At 35.7% G+C, this 25,868-nt stretch overlaps 1 protein-coding gene across 1 annotated transcript in view; it reads left to right on the top strand.

Annotated features, from left to right (window-relative positions):
- The window catches only part of MKLN1 (muskelin 1), a 240,632-nt gene that overhangs the window by 575 nt on the left and 214,189 nt on the right, over positions 1-25,868 (top strand). The window lies entirely within an intron of this gene.

The raw sequence follows: 25,868 nt of genomic DNA, 5'->3' as shown, positions 1-25,868 counted from the left end.
CCGCCACAGCGCTCGGGCCAGGTTCGGGCAAGCTTGGCGGGGGGCACGGCGTGCGGCCCGGGAGGCGCCGGAGCTGGGGCTGGTGGAAGGAGAAGTCTGCACGGGGCCGGGAGCTGGGGCGGTCCGCGGAGCCTCGGGGGGCGCCCACAGAGGGGCGCCTAGTCCCAGGAGAGGAGCATGGGGAGCGTCGGGAGAGTTGGGGTGTCGTGAGAGGAGAAGGGTGGGGGCAGAGAAGCGGAGCGAGTTCAAGTTCTCAGAGATCCTGGGAGAGGGAGGAGCCAAGAATAAGGGCGCTGCGTTCTGTCGGGGTCTTGATTACGGAGTGCGGGTGTAGACAGACCAGTGTATCCACCAGGCAATAGATCTGTGACTACTTACTAAAGCACCTGTGCCAAGCACTCAGCATCATCCCGGGCCAAGACTAAGGGGTTTGTTCTTGACCCATTCCCCAGAATAGTCTAATCGAGGCTGGATCTTCTCTAGAGTTCAGAGTGTCTTCACACTTATTTGTCTCAACACGTCTCGGAGGCTGGGGAGTTCTGAATTATTCTCCAGATTCAAATGAAGAAACGTACTCAGATTTGGAAGTGTGAAGGCTCAGAAAAGGAAAAAAAAAAGTGGGAGAAAGTCTTTTCCCTTCCCCAGCGCCCCCTTCCATCATCTCACCAAAAAGTTTTTCTTTTAAGACAGTTTTCTCCCCATAGTTTCCCCATTGGTCTGCAGCATGCCAGACAAGATTGTTTTAGCACAGTGGAGTCAGAAGAGATTTGGTTTCAGAAGCACTTGGACCTCTTTCCTCATCTGTAAAGTGGGAATAATAGCCATTATCTTACCTTATCTCCCAGGGTAGTTGTATATGTAATGTATAATACATTCTATATGTTATAATACAGTATGTGTATGCATTATATAATACATATGTATATGTTATATGTATATAGTGCATATTGTAACCAACGTATATATGTGAGCTATTACTATGTTCCTAAATGGAATAGATTTTTAAACAAGTGTATGTAGATATTCATATAAACAGCTATGTCTATAGATAAATAGTTATATAGATAACACTTTAAAAAAATGTCCTGCCCAAAACCTCATCCTCCTATCCCATAGTTACATAATGATTAGAAATTTTGCAGCTCTCTGACAGTTACTAAAAGTGTATTATGAAGCTGTGACTAGGATATGTCAGTTATTTTGACCCCCCCAGTCCATTGCTCTGTCTACTGGACCACAGTTTGGCCGCAAATTTTTTGCCTGTGACAAGATCCAGCTCAGTGAATGGGGCCAAATGACCTATGGTCAGATTAGGCTTTTGGGTTTTGTAGATAGCTGCCCCCAAAGAACCTCTTCCTTCTGATTTTGCTGTTTCTGTCAGTGGTGCCACCATTCAGTTAGTTTTTTATATTGAAGACTTTCCTTGTTATATTTGATTTTTCTTTCTCCTATATTTCTTAAGGCCAAGATTTCTGTTGATTCCACCTTAGGAGTTTTCTTTCACAGAGAGGTGTTGAGCTATATCCCTGGTCACTGATATCTCTGAGGCAGGTGGCTTGGAAAACATCTTTCTCATTAGCCTTATTTCTGCTCAGATGACCACTACCATAGTTTGGCTCTCATCACCCCCTTCCCCCCCCCCCAAAAAAAAAATCTTACAGTAAAATCTTGCTTGATATCCACTTCACCAATATTTACTCTCTCCATACAAAAGAAGATGCTAGCTGCTAGCCTACCTTTTTGGGTGTATTTAATATTGTGTGCTCTTCATTTCAGCCAATCTTTGCAGAGGTTTGTGCTGGAAATTTCCATGCTAGAAATGCAGTCTTCTCTTCATTCCTGACGTTTAGAATCTTTAGCTTCCTTAAACATTTTCTATGGGAAACCATTCCTGAACTCTTTAGTGTAGTGTTTTCCCTTTCCTCAAATTATCTTGTGAGCTGTATCCCCAGTAGAATGTAAGCTCCTTGAGGACCTTGGGCTGTCTGCTTCATACTGCTACCACTGTATGATCCTGCACTTCATCTCTATTTGCCTAGAATGATTGCAGTAACTGCTTTATGGGTCTTGTGACTGCCTGTCCATCCTTTATATTCCTGTTGTTTACCAAGTCACTTTCAAAGTTTTTAACCTAGAAAGTCTTCCACAGTCTTGCACTTTCTTTTCATTGTTATGTTAACTGTCTCCAGCTCCAACCAAACTAAAACATGAATGTACATCACACTTCATGCTTTTGCTCATGCTATTCCCAGTCTCTAAAATGTCCTACTTTCCTCTGCCAAATTTCCTGTATGTTCTTTAAAATATTTGGGATCCAAATTCTGGTTTGATCATGAAGATCGAAAAGCACTCTAGCCCTTAGCTAGATTGGGAACAAGATAGTACATTGCTTCTGCTTTCTTTAACTTTCTCATTCTTGAAAGGTGTGATATCAGGGAAGTTTACTAAATGCCATTATAGGAATTTGAAATGAAATCTGTATATTTGATTTGATGTTCCTGTTTTTGAGAGACCACTAGATCATGTCTGATGTCCCACCCCTGAATTTCTGGTATGGAGGTCAGATTATAAATTTGTGAAAGAAGTGATTGAATTGGCAGTAGACGGTATTGGCTTAAAACAGGGGTACTTGATCCTGCAGCTAGATTTTGAGGTGGCATAGTCTAATAGTATAGTGCTTGTAGTTGGGAACTGGGACATGGTTGTCATTATATTCCTGAATTGTTAACTTCTAAAAGTAGGACATGATGTAGTTGAGTCCAAGAAAGTTTTGTTTCGGGGACTGATTATGTTTTTTAAGCTGAAAAGTCTTTTTCTTCTGGAGGGATGCAGGAGTGGTAGCGGTTATATTAAAGGAAAACTTAAATGTGCCTTATTTTATACAATTATCTTTTTGCCAGACATTTGGTCATCACAGGGAGAATGGGAAGGGGTGGGCTTGCAAAGGTGTTGGAACTACCAATAAGTTGAAGAAAGGTATGGTCTTTAAGCAAATTGCAGTCTGGCCTGATTAGAGCAATTTTCCTTTTAAATTATGTTTTTGATATCTTATTTCTCCAAATTGTTTGCTGGGGAATGTGGAGATAAAGAACTCAAACCTTCTGCTCCCTATTTTTTTTCATTTTTCTGGGGTAGAATGGTGGTGGTGGTAGTCCTTGGCTTTCAGATCTCTAAATATTTCAGATTTGATAATTTTATGGACAAAGCAAATTTTACATAATTCTTAAGCTAATAAAGTGATATTCTGATTTGTAAAGACTACTAAGAAGTATTGCATATATTTTGGAGTTTCCTCTATTTTTTTACCTCTTTAATTGGAGAGGCAGGGCAAATTGAAAAGATAATCACAGTATTCAAATTGACCTTTGCAGAGTGGATAGAGCATACTGCCTGGAGTGAGGAAAACGTAAAACAAAGTTTAAATCCAGTCTGAGTCACCACTAGCTATTTGACCCAGGACATGTCACTTCATCTTTCTGTATGCCTAATTTTCCTCATTTGTAAAATGGGGATAATAATAGAACCTGCCTCCCAGAGTTGTGAAGATTAAATTAGATAATATTTGTAAAGTGTTGTGCTTAATTAACATAGTATCTGGTACATAATAAGTATGTAATACTTTTTTCCTCCTTTTCCTTTTCATCTTATTTGGGAAATCTTCCTTCACTTTGGTCATGTAAATCCATAAGGAAATGAAGAATGGTAAAGCCAGAGGAAAGGCTTTTAGTAATAGATTGTTAATAACCTTGTAAAGCACATTCATTGGAGTGGTAGATATGGAAGCCGTATTGTAAGGGGTTGAGTAGTGAGGGGGAGGTGAAAGAATGTAGGTAAGAACTGTAGATGGCTTTTTCTAGGAGTTTTGCTGTTAAAGGGATATAGGAGGATAGTTTGCAGGAAATAAAATTATATAGTTTTTTTTGTTTTTTAAAGAATGAGGAGCTCTAGATAGGTTTTGAAATCTTGGAAGGATTAAAAAAAAATCAAAGTATGTTAGAAATTAACTCTTAGGCCTAAGTGGTCTGCCTGACTCTTAAGAGAATTAATAGTTCTTAAGACTTTAGGTGTTCTGAATCTAAAAGTGCTTTTAAACTCTGCCCATGCAGGGAGAACTAAGCTAGCAAAGAAATTAATTGAAGTAGAAGCAGCAAAGAGATACATCCTTGAAACAAAGACTGAGTGCCTTGAGATCAAGGTGGAATGGAAGCAACTGACAAGCCAGGATGCTGAATTATCTCTGATTTACAGCTGTGGAGTCAGGACCTAGAATGCAAGGGTTGACCTGTAAAACTCTTCTAACAGCAACTCAAGGCATCTCTCTCCATTGTGGGGAGCAAAGGAACTGACTTCCAGGAAAGGTGTTCCATCAGACAGGCTTCCTTTCAGTGTCTTTAGAAGATGAGTTTGTTGATCTAAACCTAATCTCTCCCATATTGTTTTCTAATTTTCCCAGCACTTTCTGTCAAATAGTGAGTTCTTGTCCCAAAAGCTGAGATCTTTGGGTTTATTGAACACTAGCTTGCTGAGGTCATTTACCCCAAGTCTATTCCACTGATCCTACCTTTTGTTTCTTAGCCAGTACCATATTGTTTTGATGACCACTGCTTTATAGTACAGTTTAAGATCTTTTACTGCTAGGCCTATATCCTTCCCATATTTTTTTTTCATTATTTCTCTTGATATTCTTGATCTTTTGTTCTTTCAAATGAACTTTGTTATGATTTTTTCTAATTCAGTAAAACTAATTCTTGGTAGTTTGATAGGTATAACACTGAATAAGTAAATTAATTTGGGTAGGATGGTCATTTTTATTATGTTAGCTTGTCCTGCCCATGAGCACTTACTGTTTTTTCAGTTGTTTAGATCTAGTTTGTTTTTTTTTTAGGTTTTTTTTTTTCAAACCCTTGTACTTTGGTGTATTGTCTCATAGGTGGAAGATTGGTAAGGGTGGGCAATGGGGGTCAAGTGACTTGCCCAGGGTCACACAGCTGGGAAGTGGCTGAGGCTGGGTTTGAACCTAGGACCTCCTGTCTCTAGGCCTGACTCTCACTCCACTGAGCTACCCAGCTGCCCCCTAGATCTAGTTTTAATTGTGTGAAAAGTGTTTTGTAGTTGTGTTCGTATAATTCCTGTGTTTGTCTTGGCAAATAGATGCCTAAATGTTTTATATTATCTAGGGTGATGTTAAATGGAATTCCTCTTTTTAACTTGCAGCTGAGATGTGTTGGAAATACATAGAAATGCTGATGTTTATGTGGGTTTATTTTGTATCCTGCAACTTTGCTAAAATTGTTGATTATTTCCACTAGCTTTTTAATTGATTCTTTAGGATTCTTTAAGTAGACCATCATATCATCTGCAAAGAGTGATAGCTTGGTCTTCTCATTGCCTATTTTAATATCTTCAATTTCTTTTTCTTCTCTGATTGCTACTACTAGTGTTTCTAGTACCATGTTAAATAATAGAGGTGATAATGGGCATCCTTGTTTCACTCCTGATCTTATTGGGAATGCTTCTAATTTATCCCCATTGCAGATGATGCTTGCTGATGGTTTTAAATATATACCATTTATTATTTTTAGGAAAGGCTCTTCTATTCCTATACTTTCTAATGTTTTCAATAGGAATTAGTGTTGTATTTTGTCAAAGACTTTTTCAGCATCGATTAAGATAATCATGTGGTTTTTGTTGGTTTAGTTGTTGATATGGTCAATTATATGGATGGTTTTCCAAATATTAAACCATTCTTGCATTCCTGGTATAAATCCTACCTGATCATAGTGAGTAATCCTAGTGATCTCTTGCTATTATTATTATTAAGGAAACATATGGGGAGAACTAAGAATCCTCATGGAAGCTACAGAAGCTGGGTCTTAAAGGAAGGCTAGCATTTTCTGAACAGAAGGGAAGTAGAAAAATCTATGGAAGGTGGGTATTCTAAGTTAGGGGAAGTTTGGAAGTAAGAATTTTACTTAGGCATATACCCTGGGGAATAGAGCAGACTAGTTTTTCCAAGGTTATTGTTTTTTTTTTTAATTTAAATTTTGAATATTTTCCCATAGTTACATATTTCGTGTTCTTTCCCTCTCCCCCTACCCCCCTTAGCCAATGCACAATTCCACAGGGTTTTACATGTATCATTGATCAAGACCTAATTCCACATTTGATCGTTGGACTAGAGTTATCGTTTAGTGTCTACATCTCTAATAATATCTCCATCAGCCCATGTGTTCAGGCAGTTGTTTTTCTTGTGTGTTTCTCCTCCCACAGTTCTTCCTCTGAATGTGGCTAGTTTTCTTTCTCAGAAGTCCCTCAGCCTTGCTCTGGAGCCTTGCATTGCTGCTAATAGAGAAGTCCGTTATGTTGGATTGTACCACAGTGTATCAGTCTCTGTGTACAATGTTCTCCTGGCTCTGCTCCTTTTACTCTGCATCAGTTCCTGGAGGTCATTCTAGTTTACGTGGAATTCCTCCAGTTCTTTATTCTTTTGAGCACAATAGTATTCCATCACCACCAGATACCACAATTTGTTCAGCTATTCCCCAATCGAAGATCATTCTCTCATTTTCCAATTTTTTGCCATCACAAACAGTGCGGCTATAAATATTTTTGTACAAGTCTTTTTCCTTATTATCTCTTTGGCGTATAAACCCAGCAATGCTATGGCTGGATCAAAAGACAGATAATCTTTTAAAGGGCATTCAGAATGGTTGGATCAGTTCACCACTCCACCAGCAATGCATTAATGTCCCAATTTTGCCACATCCTCTCCAACATTCATTACTCTCCCTTATTGTCATTTTAGCCAATCTGCTAGGTGTGAAGTGATACCTCAGAGTTGTTTTGATGTGCATTTCTCTAATTATTAGAGATTTAGAACACTTTCTCATGTGCTTATTGATAGTTTTGATTTCTTTATCTGAAAATTGCCTATTCATGTCCCTTGCCCATTTATCGATTGGGGGTGGCTTGATTTTTTTGTACAATTGATTTAGCTCCTTGTATATTTGAGTAATTAGACCTTTGTCTGAGATTTTTGTTATAAAGATTTTTTTCCCAATTTGTTGCTTCCCTTCTAATTTTGGTAGCATTGGTTTTGTCTATATAAAACCTTTTTAGTTTAAAGAAGTCAAAATTATTTTACATTTTGTGATTTTTTTTTTCTAACTCTTGCTTGGTTTTAAAATCTTTCCCTTTCCATAGATCTGACAAGTATACTATTCTGTGCTCACCCAATTTACCTATAGTTTTCTTTTTTATATTCAAGTCATTCACCCATTCTGAATTTATCTTGATATAGGGTGTGAGATGTTGATCTAGGCCCAATTTCTCAATATGGGAGAAAAAAATATGGGTTTTCCAATTTTCCCAGCAGTTTTTGTCAAAAAGTGGGTTTTTGTCCCAAAAGCTGGGTTCTTTAGGTTTATCGAAAACTCTCTTGCTGAGTTTGCTTACCCCTAGTCTATTCCACTGATCGTCCCTTCTGTCTCTTCGTTTTGATGACGACTGCTTTATAGTACAGCTTAAGATCTTGTACTGCTAGCCCACCTTCCTTCATATTTTTTTTTCATTATTTCTCTTGATATTCTTGGTCTTTTGTTCTTCCAAATGAACTTTGTTATAGTTTTTTCTAATTCAGTAAAAAAGTTTTTTGGTAGTTTGATAGGTATAGCACTAAATAGGTAAATTAATTTGGGTAGGATGGTCATTTTTATTATGTTAGCTTGTACTACCCATGAGCACTCAATATTTTTCCAGTTGTTTAGATCTAGTTTTAATTGTGTGGAAAGGGTTTCGTAGTTGTGTTCATATAATTCCTGTGTTTGTCTTTGCAGAGAGATTCCTAAGTATTTTATATTGTCTAGGGTGATTTTAAATGGAATTTCTCTTTCTAACTCTTCCTTCTGCAGTGTGTTGGAGATATATAGAAATGCTGATGATTTAGTGAGTTTTATTTTGTATCCTGCAACTTTGCTAAAGTTGTTGATTATTCCCACTAACTTTTTAGTTGATTCTCTAGGATGTTTTTAAGTAGACCATCATATCATCTTCAAAGAGTGATAGCTTGGTCTCCTCATTGCCTATTTTAATACCTTCAATTTCTTTTTCTTCTCTAATTGCTACTGCTAGTGTTTACAGTACAATGTTAAATAATAGAGGTGACAATGGGCATGCTTGTTTCACTCCTGATCTTATTGGGAATGCTTCTAATTTATCCCCATTGCAGATGATGTTTGTTGATGGTTTTAAATATATACCATTTATTATTTTTAGGAAAGGCCCTTCTATTTCTAAACTTTCTAGTGTTTTCAGTAGGAATGGGTGTTGTATTTTGTCAAAGTCTTTTTCAGCATTGATTGAGATAATCATGTGGTTTTTGTTGGTTTGGTTGTTGATATGGTCAATTATGTGAATGGTTTTCCTAATGTTGAACCATCCTTGCATTCCTGGTACAAATCCCACCTGATCATAATGAATAAATCGTGATCACTTCCTGGAGTCTTTTTGCTAGTATTCAGTTTAAGATTTTTGCATCTATGTTTAGTAGGGAGATTGGTTTGTAGTTTTCTCTGTTTTTGATCTATGTGGCTTTGGAATCAGTACCATATTTGTGTCATAAAAGGAGTTTGGTAGAACTCCTTTGCTTATTGTGTCAAATAGTTTGTATAGTATTGGATATTGTATAGTATTGGATATCGAATATACAATATAGATATTGTATAGTATTGGAATTAGTTGTTCTTTGAATTTTGATAGAATTCACTTGTGAATCCATCTGGTCCTGGAGAGTTTTTCTTAGGGAGTTCTTTGATGGCTTGTTCAATTTCTTTCTCTGATATGGGATTATTTAAGTAATCTATTTCTTCTGCTGTTAATCTAGGCAATTTGTATTTTTGTAAATATTCATCCATATCACCTAGATTGCCTTATTTATTGCCATATAATTGGGCAAAATAGTTTTTAATGATTGCCTTGATTTCCTCTTCATTAGAGGTGAGGTCTCCCTTTTCATCTTTGATACTGATAATCTGGTTTTCTTCTTTACCTATTTTAATTAGATTGACCAGTACTTTGTCAATTTTATTTGTTTATTCAAAGTACCGGCTTCTAGTCTTATTTATTAATTCAATAGTTCTTTTACTTTCAATTTTTTTTTATTTTTCCTTTGATTTTTATAATCTCTAATTTAGTTTTTAACTGGGGATTTTTAATTTGTTCCCTTTCTATTTTTTTTATTTGCATGCCCAGTTCATTGATCTTTGCCCTCTCTAATTTGTTATTATATGCACTCAAGGATATAAATTTCCCCCTGAGTACTGCTTTAGCTGCATCCCACAGATTTTGGTAGGATGTCTCATCATTTTCATTCTCTTTGATCAAATGATTAATTGTTTCTATGATTTGTTCTTTAACTATCTGATTTTGGAGAATCATATTATGTAATTTCCAATTAGATTTTGATTTGCCTGTCCATGTGCCTTTACTGATTATTATTTTTAGTGCATTATGATCTGATGAAAAGGTTACATTTATCATTTCTGCTCTTTTGCATTTTTTTGCTATGTTTTTGTGCCCTAGTACATGGTCAGTCTTTGTGAATGTAGCATGTGCAGCTTAAAAGAAGGTGTTTTCCTTTTTGTCCCTATTTATTTTTCTCCACATATTTATTAAATCTAATTTTTCTAGGATTTCATTCACCTCTGTTGTCGCTTTCTTATTATTTTTTTTTTTTTGGTTTGATTTATCTAGATCTGTAGAGGAATATTTAGATCTCCCACTAGTATAGTTTTACTATTTCCTCTTTGAGCTCTGCCAGTTTCTCCTTTAGAAATTTGGATTATATACCATTTGGTGTGTACATGTTGAGTACTGTTATTTCCTCATTATCTATACTGCCTTTTATCAGGATGTAATTAACTTCCCGATCTCTTTTAATCAGATCTATTTTTACTTTGGCTTTATCAGAAATCATGATTGCCACTCCTGCCTTCTTTTTCTCAGTTGAAGCCCAAAAGATTTTACTCCAGCCATTGACCTTAACCCTGTGTATGTCCATCTGCCTCATGTATGTTTTCTTGTTGACAACATATGGTGGGATTTTGTTTTCTAATCCACTCTGCTATTTGCTTATGTTTTATGAGTGAGTTCATCCCACTCACATTCAGGGTTATGATTATCAGCTGTGTATTCCTTAACATTTTGGTATCCTCCCCTTCTTCTTACGCCATTTCCTTTTATCCAGTGGTTTGTTATAAATCAGTCCCCCTTGTCCCCTACCTTGGTTTACTACCCTTTCCACCCTCTCCCTTCACCTCTTATTTTTTAAGGCCTAATGAATTCCCTCCCCCTTCTCTTCCCCTTCCTTTATGAACTCCCCACCCCACTCCTTCCTTGGTTTATCCCTTCTGACTTTAACTGTAGGGTTAGATAGGATTTGATATCCCAATGGATCTAGCTACTCTTCCCTCAGGATTAATTCCGCTGAAAGTAAGGTTTAGGTATTTACTATTAATGCTCTCTTCCTCTCCTTCTTATAGTATTCATCCCTTCCCCTTTCCATACCCTCTTTGTGTGGTATAGATTATCCTATTTTTCTTATTTCTTCAAGTTTCTCTTGGTGCCATCTTCTTTTCTCCCTCCCCACTTTTTCCCCCCAATATTGTCTTAGACCATTTAGTACTCCAACCTCTCCTTATGACTAATTCTTCTAATTACTATAATAGTGAGTACAATTTTTTAGAATTACACATAATATTTCTCCATATAGGAATACAAATAATTTGATCTTATCGAAGCCCTTAAAGAAGCAAATTTAAAAATAAGAGTTTTCTTTTTTCCCCCTCTCTTTCTTATTTACCTTTTCATGTTTCTCTTGCTTTTTTTGTGGTTGGATATCAAACTTTCCACTTAGTCCTGGCCTTTTCTGTGCAAATACTTGGAAATATATCTTGTTGAATACCCATACTTTCCCCTGGAAGTATATAGTGAGTTTTGATGGGTAGGTAATCCTTGGTTGTAGACCCAATTCTAAATATCATATTACAAGCCTTGCAGTCTTGTAGTGTGGAGGCTGCCAGATCCTGTGTGATCTTAATTGGTGCTCCTTGATATTTGAATTTTTTCTTTTTCACTTCCTGTAATATTTTTTCTTTAACTTGGAAGCTCTTGAATTTGGCAATTATATTCCTGGGGGTTGTCTTTTGAGGGTTTAGTGTAGAGCAGTGATTCCCAAAGTGGGTGCCACTGCCCCCTGGTGGGTGCTGCAGTGATCCAGGGAAGTGGTGATAGTATGTGACAGGGGGCACTAAGTAATATTTTTTCTGGAAAGGGGGCAGTAGGCCAAAAACGTTTGGGAACAACTGGTATAGAGGGTGATCTATGGTTCCTTTCAATGTCTATTTTGCCCTCTTGTTGAAGAACATTGGGGCAATTTTCTTGGATAATTTATTGTAATACCGTGTCCAGATTTCTATTTATTTCTGATTTTTCAGGAAGACCAATGATTCTCAAATTATCTCTTCTAGACCTGTTTTCTTGATCTATTGTCTTCTCATTGAGATATTTCATGTTTCCTTCTATTTTGTCAGTCTTTTGACTTTGCTTTATTAATTCTTGCTGTCTTGTGAGATCATTGGCTTCTACTTGCCCAGTTCTAGCTTTTAAACCAGTGATTCCCAAAGTGGGCACCACCACCCCCTGGTGGGTGCTGCAGCGATTTGTGGCGGGGGGGGGGGGGAGGGAAGCAGTGATGGCCACAGGTGCATTTATCTTTTCTATTAATTGCTATTAAAATTAAAAAAAATTAATTTCCAGGGGGCTAAGTAATATTTTTTCTGGAAAAAACCACTGCTTTAAAGACTGTTTTTGGCTATACTCTTTTGGTTTTCCTGTTCCGTCTGGTCTATCTGGCCCTTCATGGCTTCCAGCTGGTCATTTCTGGTCTTCAATTTGCTTATCATTTCATTTAATTTCTGAATCTCAATTTCCAATTGTGAAATTCTACCTTTTAAACTATTATTTTCTTTTTGAACCATTTCCCACTTTTCTTGCCAGATCTCTTCCTTTCTTTCTCATGATCTCAGATTTGAACTCTTCAAGAGCTTGTGACCAATTTTCATTTTTTTGGGAAGGTTTGGATGTCTTTAATTGTTTGTCCTCTGTGCAGAAGTTATCAAGTGTTAGAGCTTTTTTCTTGGTCTTTTTGGTGTTTATTTCTTGGGCCTTGCTTGGCATCATTATGCTTTCTCAGCCAGAAGTCTGAGTAAGACAAGCTGATTCTCTTTGTATGGGACTAAGGAGCAGTTTTTTCCTGAGGCTACTTTGCAAGGCTCCTGCGCCCAAGGTCTGCTTCCCTCAGCCTCCTGGGGTCTCTGGTCTAGCTGTTTTCAGGGTCCAGCCCCCGTGGTCCTAGTCAGCTACCCAGTGCCCAGAAATTGGCCCAAACTTGCTCCTCCACCTGAGGTTTTCCCCTGAGTCTCAGCAAGCTGCCGCTGCCTCTCTCAGCCCCACACCCACGCCCAGGGTCTGAGCTCTCCAGCCTCCTGGGGTCTCAAGTCTTGCTTCTCTCAGCGGCAAGCTCCTAGTGGTGCCAGTTAGCCACCAAGGAGCTAGATTTTGCGCCCCCACTCACTCTAACTCTGATGCAAAGCCTCTGCCTCTGGTACTGTGGGTGGGGTGGGGGAAGGTTGATCAGCTCGAGTTTTGATGGGACCCATTTCCCCCTCTTATAGTGTGGAAGTGCCCAAATCCCATGTACCTTCTATACTGCACCCTGTTGTCGGGTCTCTTCTTTCATCTGGATTTGGTTTTTTTTTTTTGTCCTTTGGAGGTATGCTGGTGGTTGGTGGTGAGGAGGGTAAAAGTGCCCTGCTTCTACTCAGCAGTCATCTTAACCCAGAAGTCCTAAATTCTAAAGTTCTTATTAATGTTACATATTTTCAACTGGCTCCTCATTACACCCAAACTGTCTTTCTCATAGTAGCCTTCCCAAACCTTTTCATCTCTCCCTCCTTGAAAGTCTTACACTTCCCCTTCCCTGTACCCTCTTCCCTGAGATCCTTGCCTCATGTTTCACCAAAGCAATTGAGGCCATTTGTAAAGTTTTCTCTCTTTTTACTCCCTTCCATCGTCCTCAATGAAATTTGAAGGCATGGCATTAATATTGGTAGGCAGAAAAGAAAGATAGCAGATAATTGAATATGTGAAACTGATGTACAGTAGATTGTTTCATCCCTGTTTCTTACCAGCATGGTCTCATAGTTTTATCAAGAGTGAGACTGAAAGAAAAATGAATAGCTAAGAATAAACTCTTGCTCTCAAATACCACATATATAATTTTTTTCCTTTCCTATTCAGACGTAACACCACTATTTTATGCTACTTTCTTTTATATGAATGAGCCTGAAAAGCCAAGTACATTCCAGACTTTTCCCCCCATACTTACTGAATTTAAGACAATGAACATTTTTTAAAAAACAGCTTTATTTGTATTTGTTTGGAATTGAGAACTTAAAGTTCTTGAATTCAGAGACCATCTCAGAGGTACCTTTTATTATATGGTAATATGGACTTTCCTGAAAGAAAAAAAATAGGAAATTTGTGAAATGAAATAGCCATCTGTACACTGTATGTCATGTTCTCTAGTCATAATCATATCACATCTAACTACCATAGCAAGAGTTGACCATCATCATATTTTTACATTTATTTTTTATTCTCTTTTTTCACTGCATTCCTCTTATCTATAAAATGATCTATAAAAAGGGAAGTTAGACCTGACTGTATGATCTTAAATATCTGTCATTACTGTTAAAAAAAAAGGTACATTTACCCCCAGGCCCCTAAAAGTCATGCCCATTTTGCTTGTCTTGTATCACTTCCTGCTGACAATTAGCCTGGTGCTTTACTCTTCACCAGGCATCTAAGGACAATTGGGTCAAGGGATGTTTCGGTGCAGCATTTACTTTTATTGATCAAGTTTGCTGAAAAGAGATTGGAAAGCATAGGGTCTGGATTCAGATCTTTTGCAATCTATGAATTTTTGCACATTCTTAATCTCAGTCTCATCTGTAAAGTGAAGAGATTGTACTAAATATCCTCTATAGATCTCAATGGCTTTTAATGATGATCCTTTAATGGGAGTCTTTCTGGCAGATGTCCTATGTTCTTCCTCTTTATTAAAATAATTTTGTTATAATAAGAAATTAAAATATTTTGTTAACCCTTAAAATATATATGTATATTTTTTCCTCGCTTTTTCTTGGCAACAAAGAAAAACAGTTAAACAAAAAAACCAATACAGTAACCTTGTGTTATAAAACATGCAACATTTTACTTTCTTTTCTTCTGTCAAAATGTTTTATTATCTCTCCTCTAGGACTATTGGGAGTTTTTCAGTTATTAAAACTGCAGCTTCCATCTTAGTGATCCTTTTATCTGTATAATTTTAGCTGTGTATATAGTCTGCTTTTACTTACTTTTCATCCAGTCATACATATCTTAATATTTTTTCCAAATTCCTCAGATTTTTTACTACATTTATCAGGGGCAGTTTGTGAAGAGTATTTTATCAGTGAGTTTGCTGTTGGCCAATGCCATGGGCTTCTGGTGGTCACTTTTCTTCTGATATAACACTCTTCCCAAGTCCTCAAGGTGTCCATTTAAAACAAAAAGGATTTACTTCCATCAGCAAGGTACATACACATTTCTTTCCAGGTGCCTCCAAAGGTTTCAGGCCAGATCATACCTCTGCTCTTCTGCTTCTGGTTTTTGCCAGCTATAACTGCAGGGGTCTTGAATGCTAGGTGAATATTTTAATTTTACTCAGAATTAGCTATTCATAAATGATTTTTGATCAGAATAGTAATGTGACCAAATTTATACATAAATAAGATTAATTTAGCAGTGCTATGAAAAATGGCATATAAGGGAAAGAGAGTAGATGAGAAGACACTTAAAATTATATCATAGGATGACTGTGGCAAAATATTTCGTAAACCTTTTAAGGACTGTGGAAATGTGAATTATAATTTTAGTAAAGAGCCAAGCACCTGCTAGTGAGGGGAGTCAATAATAAGGAAGTGGCTGTGGGAATAGAGGGGAAGGAGAGAATAGTATGTTATGATTTGGAAGGTATCATGGAGTTAGATCCACTAGGACTTGTAAATTGAGTGGATATGAATGGGAAGAGTTTATGAAAAAGCCAATGTTTGAACCATGGGTGAGTGGGTGAATGAATGATGATGCCCTGAAAGCGGTAGTATAGTTAAAAGCAAAAGCCATTGTAGGCAGTAAGGGTCTTTTTGGGATTTTTTAAGATTGAGGCACTATTGGGACATCCAGAAGATTTCCTTCTACAGAGGTTCTTAACTTTTTTTTTTTTTTAATAGCCTCATTTGGCAATCTGATGAAGCCTATGGACCCCAACTCAGAATAATGTTTTTAAATACATAAAATGCACAGGATTACAAAAGAAATAAAAAGTATTTTAAAAACAAGTCCACAGGCTACTGGTTAGTTTTTTATTTTAAATTAAAATTAAAATTAAATTAAAATTAAGATTAAAATATTTTCAGTTAACCAAATCTACCTCCTCTTCCACTTTCCCACATCCTCCCATTGAAAAAGAAGGAAAACCAGAGATCTTTAACAAATAATGTATAGTCAAGCAAAATATTCCTACATTGACCATGTCATGCGCGCATGCAATGTGTATATATTTCATTCTGGACTCTTAATTCCATTAATTCTCTATCACGAGAGTGAGTTTAGAATGTATCATTGCTAGCCTTCTGGAATCATGGCTGGTCATTGGATTGATCAGAGGGAACTTTTCAAAGTTGCTTTTACAATATTGTTGTTATTTTAAAAATTGTTTTCTTGATTTTGGTCACTTCACATTGCATCAGTTTATACAAGCCTTTCTAGGTTAGAAATAATTTCTTTCTAGGTTTGAAATAATAATAATAATAATAATAATAATAATAATAATAATAATAATAATGACAATAGGTAACATTTATTTAATACTATGTGCCTGGCAGTGTGCTAAGCTCTGTATGTTTATTATCTAATTTGATCCTTATAATAGCCCTGGGGAGGTAGGTGCTATTATTTTCCCCATTTTACATATGAGGAAACAGAAGCAAAGAGAACTTAAGTGATTTGCCTGAGGTCACACAGCCAATTAAGTGTCTAAGAACACATTTAAAATTAAGTCTTCCTCTCTTCAGACTGAGTGCTTTCTTCAGCCAGCCAGTCAAAAAAATAGGTATTATATATAACAAATGGAACTAGCAAAGTTTTTTTTTTTTTTTAAGTTGAGAAAATACAAATTCTACAGTAGAATGCTCTCTAAATCATTATAGTACAGAAGGCCTTTCTTCATTTTCAGTCTCTCAGAGAGCTGTAAGGCTCCCTTGCAGCAAATGTATCTTAGCTATAAATATGCTGCTTCTTCCTACTTAAGACTCCATGCCCTGCTCTTTTGTGGAAACTTCCATTCCCATTTGTATTTAACCAGAGTCTTCACAAGTAATACTTAGCATCTTCTTATCTATACCATCAGCTATAGGGAACTGATAAGAATCTACCCTTAGTCCTTCCTATAAAATCTGTTGCCTCTACTTGCCTAATAAGGGTGCCCTGATGTAGACTGACTAGTGAAAGACCTAGGCAGAGGAGTGCTAATAAATGTTAAATAACTGTCAGAAAAAAAATTACAATACACTTGTAAGTTTAATTTGATTCATTGACATTTTCACTATTACTTTTTTAATCAACAAAAGAGTAAATCAAGTCTCCTGATTATAGTTGTTGCTGATTTCTGAGGTATGAATGATCAGATTGAAAATTAAAAAAGGGGAGCAAACTGGTTCAAAGACACACATCAGCCCAGAATCTCATATATTTATTAGAAGGATGTAGAGAGCTGGAAAATCTGGAGTTCTGTTGGAAGCTTCTTTAAAGAGCCATTCTCTGTTTTCCTGTGTTGGCCTGAAGATCATTATACCCAAGTCCTAAATACCCTTTTTTCAGTGATAGAGACTAGGTTTTCCTACTCCTCAGGCAAACTCAAATGCATTCTTTTTTTTATCTGAAAAATGTTATTTAATTAATTGATTTAGAATATTTTCCCCTGGTAACGTGGTTCATGTTCTTTCCTTCCCCTCCTCCCACTCCCTGTAGCCAACGAACAGTTCCATTGGGTTTTATATGTGTCATTGATCAAGACCTATTTCCATATTATTAATATTTGCCCTAGTGATTATTAAGAGCAGTGGTTCCCAAACTTTTTTGGCCTACTGCCCCCTTTCCAGAAAAAATATTACTTAGCCCCCTGGAAATTAATTTTTAAAAAAATTTAATAGCAATTAATAGGAAAGATAAACGTACCTGTGGCCATCATTGCTCCCCTGGATCGCTGCAGCACCCACCAGGGGGCGGTGGCACCCACTTTGGGAATCACTGGTTTAGGGTCTACGTCCCCAGTCATGTCCCCATTGACCCATGTGTTCAAGCAGTTGTTTTTCTTCCAAGTGTTTCTACTCCCACAGTTCTTTCTCTGGATATGGACAGTGTTCTTTGTCCTGGATCATTAATAGAGAAGTCCATTATATTCGATTGTGCCACAGTGTATCCATCTCTGTGTATGAGGTTCTTCTGGTTCTGCTCCTTTCGCTCTGCATCAGTTCCTGGAGGTCATTCCAGTTCATTATCAAATGTATTCTTTGCCTTGAATTTCTTGCTTTATTTTTACCATATACATATCATTGAGCCTTCCTTTATGAGAGTTAAAATGTGAAAAGTAAAAGCCTATTGTTTTGCCAATTGCTGGCTGGCCTCTCTGAACCATCTAATTTCTTACAATATAATTCATCACATTAATAAAGCATAACTTATTCAACTATTCCCTAATTGATGGGTGCCCCGCTTAGATTTCAGGTCTTTGCAATTACAGAAAGGACTGCTATAAATATTTTTGTACATACGGACCTTTTCCTCTTTCTTTGATATTTTCATGGTGTAGGCTTAGTAGTAGAATCATTGGGTCAAAGGATATGTATCATGTAATAACATTTTTTTGGCATAGCTTTTAATTGTTTTCTAGATTGACTGTATTAAATTTATAGTTCTACCAACAATACATTAATGTATCTATTTTCCCGCATTCCTTCCAGCATCTGTCCTTTTCCTTTTTTTGTCAACTTTGCTAATATGATAGGTATGAGATACTACATGATACTTTAGTGTTGTTTAAATTAAACATTTTCTAATTATTAATGATTTGGAAGGTTTTTTCTTTTTCCGTTATGGCTTTTAATAGTTTGTGTTTAACCCTCTGAAAATTACCTGTTCATATTCTTTGCCATTTATCAATTGGGGAATGATTCTTAGTTTCATAAATTTGAATCATTTTCCTATATATCTTAGATATGAGATCTTTATCAGAGATATTTACTCCAAAGATTTTTTCCCTCATTTGCTTTTAATTTGGGGACCATTACAAAGCTTTTAAAATCTTATGGAATCAAAATTATCCAAATTACCTTCTGTGATGGCTCCATTTCTAATTTGATCATGAACTCTCCCTCATCCATAGATCTAAATTTTTTCTCCTGATTTTCCTATGATGCCACTTTTTATGTCTTGTAAAAAATTGTTATTCTTTGCCAAGTTGATTGGTGTGAGATGGAACCTAGATTTCCTTAATTTTCATTTTTCTTAGTAGTTATTTGAAACATTTTTCTATATGTTCATTGATTATTTTTATTTTTTTATTTGGGACCTGTTTATATCTTTTGATCACATATATTGGAAAAAAAGACTTTTGTTCTTTCACATTTTATGAGTTCTTTATGTATCCAGTAATCAAATTTGATCTTTATCAGAGAAATTTGCTGTGAAAATGTTTTTCTTAATTATTTCTATTTGTAACTATATTGATTTTGTTTGTGAAAAAAGCTTTATAGGTTATCAAAATTTTTTATTTTATATTCCATGATCACCTCTATCCCATGTATAAGAATTCTTTCCCTAACTACAGTTGTTAAAGGGATATCCTACCCTTCTCCTCTAATCTCCTTATCATATAACTTCTTAGATTTGGTTTCTATCCTTTTGAAATTTGTTATGGTATATGGTGTGAGATTTTGTTGTAAATATTGCTTTCTAGTTTTTCCATCAGTTTTTGTCAAATAAGGAATTCTTATTACTCTGGTAGTTAATGTGTTTTTGTTCTCTTGTATACCATGATTCTGTGTTCTGTTGTTTTGGGGTCTTTTTTACTTAATTTGTTCCTCTGATCACTTTTTCTATTTTTAAATTAATGCTAGATAGTTTTTACTTGTCCCCGAGGCATCCATGACATAGATATGGATAGATATAAGTTGCAAAGAATGTGTCAACCTGCATTAATAGACAGAATTTCTTCATCTAGGAGCTTCCCTATATTAATGAAATTACATGATTTACTATTCTTATCCCTGTCAGATAGATTTGATGATTTTTGTTTTATAAACCAGATCCTTTTAGGCTCTGATCATTCTTTCCACTCCCTGAATGATATCTAGTTCTTTAAAGTAACCCTTTGTTTTTTTGGCATAGCACCAAATATGTAAATTGATTTAGATAGGTCTTTTAAAAATTATTATATTGATATGACCCAATTCTGAATAATTTCTTCAGTTATTTAAGTTTTTATTTCTGTAAAGAGTGTTTTGTAGTTGTATTCATATAAATTCTGAGTGGCTTGGGAACTAGCCTCTTAGATATTTTATATATTCTATAATAACTTTGAGTGGAATTTCTTTTCTGTGAGTTTACTTTATATCCTGTTACTTTACTACAGTTATTGTTTCAAAACTTTTTTAATTCACTAGGTTTTTCTATGTAAATCATTTTATTATCTACAAATAAGTGCTAATTTTCTTTCCTTTTTGTCCTTTCATATCTCTTGATTTGTTTTTCTTGTATTATTGCTAGATCTAGAATTTCTTCATAGCTTCAAGAGTGATACCTGTGAATTCATGTAAGTTAATCAGAAGCCAGTGGGAAGAGAGATTGAAAATGTTTGAGAGATGGGATAATTGTTGGAACAAGGTCTTGGAAGAGGTAGGATGAACATTGTAGCTATAAGGATTAGCTTTAGTGAGGAAAAGGATTGCCTTTTCTTCTGTGACCAGAGAGAAGGATAATGGGGGATGATGTTGAGAAATTCTGAAGAGTGGGGTAGTATAGTTGAAGGCTCCTCTTTGATGACCTCAGACTTCTTAGTGATTTAAGCAACTAGGTTATCTTTAATCTCTTCCCAGAGAAGGGAGACCCATGTTGGGAGACCATTGAAGGTTTGAGAGTAGCAGAAGATGATTCAATTTCTTCTTTTTTTTTTTTTTATTTTTAAAATATCTATTTTTATCAAATACATGTAACAACAAATTTCCACATTAGTTTTTCCAAGTTATATGATCCAAATTGTCTCCCTTCCCTCCCTGAGCTGGAAAGCAATTTGATCAAGGTTATACATATATTATTATGCAAAACATATTTCCATATTGTTCATTTTTGTAAGCAAATAATCATATAAAAACCACGACCCCAAAACAGAAACCCAAATTAGTGAAAAATCATGTGCTTTCATCTTGATTCTGACTCCAACAGTTCTTTCTCTGGAAGTAGATAGCATTCTTTGAAGACAACTCAATTTCTAAGAGCATATGGAACATCAGTAGCAGTTATACCACTGAAAGTAGCACTGAGAGAAGTGAGAAGGAATGTTGGACTTTTTTGGTGTGGCTTCATTGACAGGGTGTAATGAGCTGTATCTTGGGTTCAGATCCTACTTCTGCTTATTATCTTGCACAAATCACTTAACATTTTGGGGCATTAGTTTCTTTTGTACTCTTGAGATTCCATTCTAGTTCTAAATCTATGATCCCTTGAAGTATGTTTGGTGGTGACTTCAGGAGAAAACAAAAGACTCTGGTATACAGAATGAAGTAAATCAGCAAGACTATAGAAGGCCAAAATATTTGTAGCAGCACTTTTGTGGTAGGAAAAAAAAACTGGGAACATTTATTAGAAATGGCTAAAAAAAATTGTAGTACATGAAGACATGATCAAAATGATGACTGTAGAGAAGCATGTTAAGACTTACATGAACTAATGCTAAGTGAAGTAATCAAAACCAGGAAAACAATATCCATAATCTCAACAATATAAATAGAAAGAACAACACTAAAATAATTGAAACTAAAATTAAACTATGAAATCTTAATGTATAATGTATAAACTCGACACCCAATGAAGACATTTCATCCTCTAAATACTGTATTTAGCATCTGACTTTTTCTGTTTATTGGTTAGTTTTCCTAAACTTTTTTGTTCTTATAAGGGTAAATTGTTTTTGGAGAGGGATTGAGAAGAACAAAAAGTACCAATAAGAACTCCTTCTTCCTTTTGTGTGTGTGTGTGGGGTTAAATAAATAGAGATGAAGGATTCCTAAGTAGTAGTGAAATCCTTGTTGAGATTATATACTATATTTATATTGAATGAAGTAAATTAAATTCACTTTGGTGACTTTCTCTATTGAACTTTAATAGCTAGGTAGGTAGCTATTTGTTAAAATTTGATAGCTTTAGGTTATTCAGGGATGAAGATTAGCATGTTGGGTACAGCAGCAAATCAAGAGAATAATTGAATCCAAGATGATGACTAGTTCATTATTAAAAGGATAGGCCATCTGTAGTAGAGGTGAGAAAATCCACCTTGCTTTCTCCCACCTTCAAAAGTGATGTATGAGGGACTAATGAGGGAACATTGCATATACTTTCAAATTCAATTGATATTTTAGTTATGTAGAATTGCTTCCCCCCCCTCCCCCTTTTAAATTCTTTGTTATAAGAATTTGCTCTTTAGGGAAAGTGAAGTGAAATTAAAGTAATAAAATAGCAAAGTGTTTTTTTTTTTTTTAAACCAAATTGTGGAATCAGGGCTGAACATGGGGTTGATAAGATCAGAAGGGTAGAGAGAGGCTAGAGAATAGTGATGGGTTCAATGTTTATTAAAGGATTGGAAATCAGGATAACAACAACCAGTAGGTTAGAGATAGGGAGCGAGAAGAGAGTACAGAGTGTAGTTTCACAAAAGGAGCTTTTGACATGTGTTAGAATCCAAGATTCCAAGATACTTTTTTTTCTGGGTCATTTGATGGCATTATATGTAGTAACTAATGCTTTTTCATGCTCTAGAGTGCCTCTTTTTAGATATCATTTATTTTAGTTGCTAGAGAGGCAACATGTTACAGTAGGAAGAACATTAGATTTAGAATCAGAGGACCTCAGTTTAAATCCTGTTTCTGCCATTGACTCTTTGATCTTGGGCAAGTCACTAAACTTTCCTGGGTCTTGTTTTCCTCATCTGAAAAATGAAAAGTTTGCTCTACACGACTGCTGATCCTTAGATTTTGTGAAACCTGTGAGAAAATAAAGCATTGGCAGTCAACAAGCATTTATTAAGTGATTGTTTGCCTGTCTCTGTACTAAGAACTAGGATATAAAGAAAGGCAAAAAGGAAATAGAATAATGAATCATTTTCATTAATAAAATTATTATTGACCTTAATATTGCTAGAAGAGCTTTAGTGTAACCAAATGACTGAATTCAATTCAACAAACTTTTATAAAATATATATTATGGCCACAATATGAAAGATGAGTCAGCCCTGTAGGAGTGAATCGTTGGTTAGGTTAAAGATTCAAATCCTTCCACAAAAGACCACTTTTTTGGCCATTGCTGGTTGTAGCATGGCACTTAGGAGACAGAAAGAGTCATAGGTGCCCTCCAGAGGCAGAGGAAGTTCATATCTTTGATCAAATTGTTTGGTTTGTGGCAGCATTTAATTCTTTCCTAATGAAGACAGTCATAGAGAGGAGATGTAGTCTAGATTAGGAGTTAAGAAAATCTGAAATAGTACCTTGATTCTGCTTTTCTAGGTAGGCGACTTTAAAGTAATATTTCTAGGGCTCCTTCTCCTAGCCTTTAAAAAATGAGAGTTTTGGATTAGATGATCTCTAGGGTGTATTTTAGGTGTAAATCTATAATCCTATGATTAAGAACTGAATGTATTGATTGAAATATAGGCTGCAATCTCTTTTTCATATTATGAAAAATAATGGCAACTAAAGGCTGAATTGAGGCTGTTAAGGGGGTAGAAATCTCAATTGTTGATGCTTTGAGTACCCAGGATACAGTTAAACACCAGAGGAGACAACTAAGGCTCAAAAAGGTAGAATTTGGGAGACTGCACACAGAAGGGGCAAAGTGAAGGAGTGCTGGTCCAAAAATGGGCCAGTGTGATTATGTTGGAGACTAGCTCCACAGATGGCTAACATGGAGATGAGAGAATGCTTCCTTTCCAACCACCCTCACAATGTTTGATCACACACATTACAAAGACTAATGAACTAAAGACTCAGTCTCATTTGGGAACCTACAATTTTTGAGGGCTACCCAATTTCCAATTGAACTTATAATTTTTAAGGGTTAGGAAAAGCCATGTTTCTAATTTCTAATCCCCCAAATGAAAGTTATAAAACAAACAAATTGTGAAGATAAACAGTGATGTAACCCTTTTCTGTTTTAGATTTTTAAATGCAAATACTCTTGGATCAATCCTAATTTGCTGTAAAATTTGTTGTAAAAACTGCTTTGTAAGGGGGCAGCTGGGTAGCTCAGTGGATTGAGAGTCAGGCCTAGAGACGGGAGGTCCTAGGTTCAAAATCTGACCTCAGACACTTCCCAGTTGTGTGACCCTGGGCAAGTCACTTGACCCCCATTGCCTACCCTTACCACTCTTCTGCCTTGGAGCCAATACACAGTATTGACTTCAAGATGGAAGGTAAGGGTTTAAAAAAAAAACTGCTTTGTAAAACTTCACACAGAGAATTCTGAGCCTGTTATTTCTGCGTAAAACAAATATAATTATTTTGATGTACTGATACTATCTTCAACTTAAATCTTAAGAGCACTGAGCAAATAAATAAATTAGGTTTTAAAAATAATCAACTTAATGCCCGCATTCTACGTCCAAAGAGGAGGAAGAGAAGCTTAAGCAATTTCTATCTCTAAGGATTTCAAAGGACTTTGGGGACCACATACCTACGCATATACACACCATCACTGAAATTCAGCCACCTCTTGGGAAGAAGAGCAACAAAATAAACACTCAAGTTGAGTATGATGATGTGGGGATAGGAAACTTTAACTATAATCAAATCCATGTAACTTAGCTTATCTCTACAAAACAAAGATGTGCTAAAAGACATAGATTATATTAAAGTATAAAGTATTCCATTTCTGAATATCTCAGAAAAACAAATTTGTGTCAGCCTTGTGAAGAATTAAAATTCCTGGCTCTCAAATGAAAGAATTTGAAAACTAAGTTTAACAAGGGTAAATGGAATTTGTCTTTGCTTATCAAGTAGTTTTCCTCAAAGGTAGTACAAATGAGTAACATTGCTAAAACTTAGAAAAAGGGTTACAACTGACATCAGATTTCTGAGGGGGGAAACATTTTCAGTAATCCTCAAATGCTTAAAAAATAACAGTAGTTTTTAAACAACAGAAATAGTAATTATTCATCTATAGATTAAATGTTCTCAAAAGACTTTCATAGGGCAAAAATTGGTTAATCTAATATGAGATAGCTTTGAAAGTAATTAATGTTTATTTTAAAAATGGTCTATAAACCAGACTAAACCACACTTTCATTAGTTCAGATGGGGGAGGGGGAGGTGTGGCTTCTAGTCACACAAGTTTTTGCAATCTTAGTTTCATCTTTGACTCTTTATTTTCACTCAGTGTTTCTATCTAACAAGTTGGCAAATCCTGTTTCTCTCTCCATAAGAGCTCTTCTACTCAACTCTTTCTCCTCACTCACGAAGCCACTATTCTAGTTCAGACTATCAGAGATGATAGCTCTTGCTTAGACTATAGCAATATCCTCTTAGTCTACTGCCTTAATTCTTCTCTCTCTTCTCCAAAATATTCTACGACGGCTATCCATTAAGCAGAACCACATAAAGAAGGAAGAATGAATTTATATTGAAAACTAGCTGCTAAAATCAGGCACAACTGACTTTTGCTTATTGTTTTTTCATTGTATATGGTGAATATCCATACTCAGAGGCTCCTGCTGAAAAAAAAAAGTTGTTTGGTTCACTGTTATGCCCTGTTTTGGGTTGGTGTTTTGTCTAGCATTCATTAAAAAGTATCTAAAAAAAAAGAAATTCACCTTTCTGACTAACTACATTGATCAAGTTAACTGAATAATTGTCATTTAAAAGTTTTTTTCTGACCTCTAGGACTTGAGGACTAGCACAAGCTTTAAATAAAAAGTGAAGCACATTTAATCATATTGCTTTAAAAAATTTTAACTTTTCTATCAGCAAAACATCTGCCTTCTTCTGTCCACCTTTTTCCCTTGAGAAAGAAAGAAAAATAAGATCATGTTACAAACATGGATAATAGTCAAGCAAAATAAATTCCTAGATTGACCTCATCCTAACAAAATATGTCATAATTTGCACTCTGTCCACTTCAGGAGGTAGAGAGAATCTTTCATCATGAGCCCTTTTAATTATGATTGATTGTTGTGTTGAGCTAAGTCTTTTTAAGTTGTTTGCCTTTACTATTGTAAAAATTATTGTTTTGCTCACTTCATTCTATATCACTTTATATATTGTCCCAGTTTTCTCTGAAATCATTCTCTTCATTATTTTGATAGCATAATAGTATTTTATCACATTCATATACCATAAGAATGTTTAGCCATTACCTAATTGATAGATGGTGCATGCTCTCCGCCCCCC

Source organism: Gracilinanus agilis, chromosome 5 (assembly GCF_016433145.1).
Source record: "Gracilinanus agilis isolate LMUSP501 chromosome 5, AgileGrace, whole genome shotgun sequence".
NCBI classification, from domain to species: domain Eukaryota; kingdom Metazoa; phylum Chordata; class Mammalia; order Didelphimorphia; family Didelphidae; genus Gracilinanus; species Gracilinanus agilis.
Note: the sequence above shows the minus strand (reverse complement) of the source record. Positions and strands in the feature narration are given on the sequence as shown.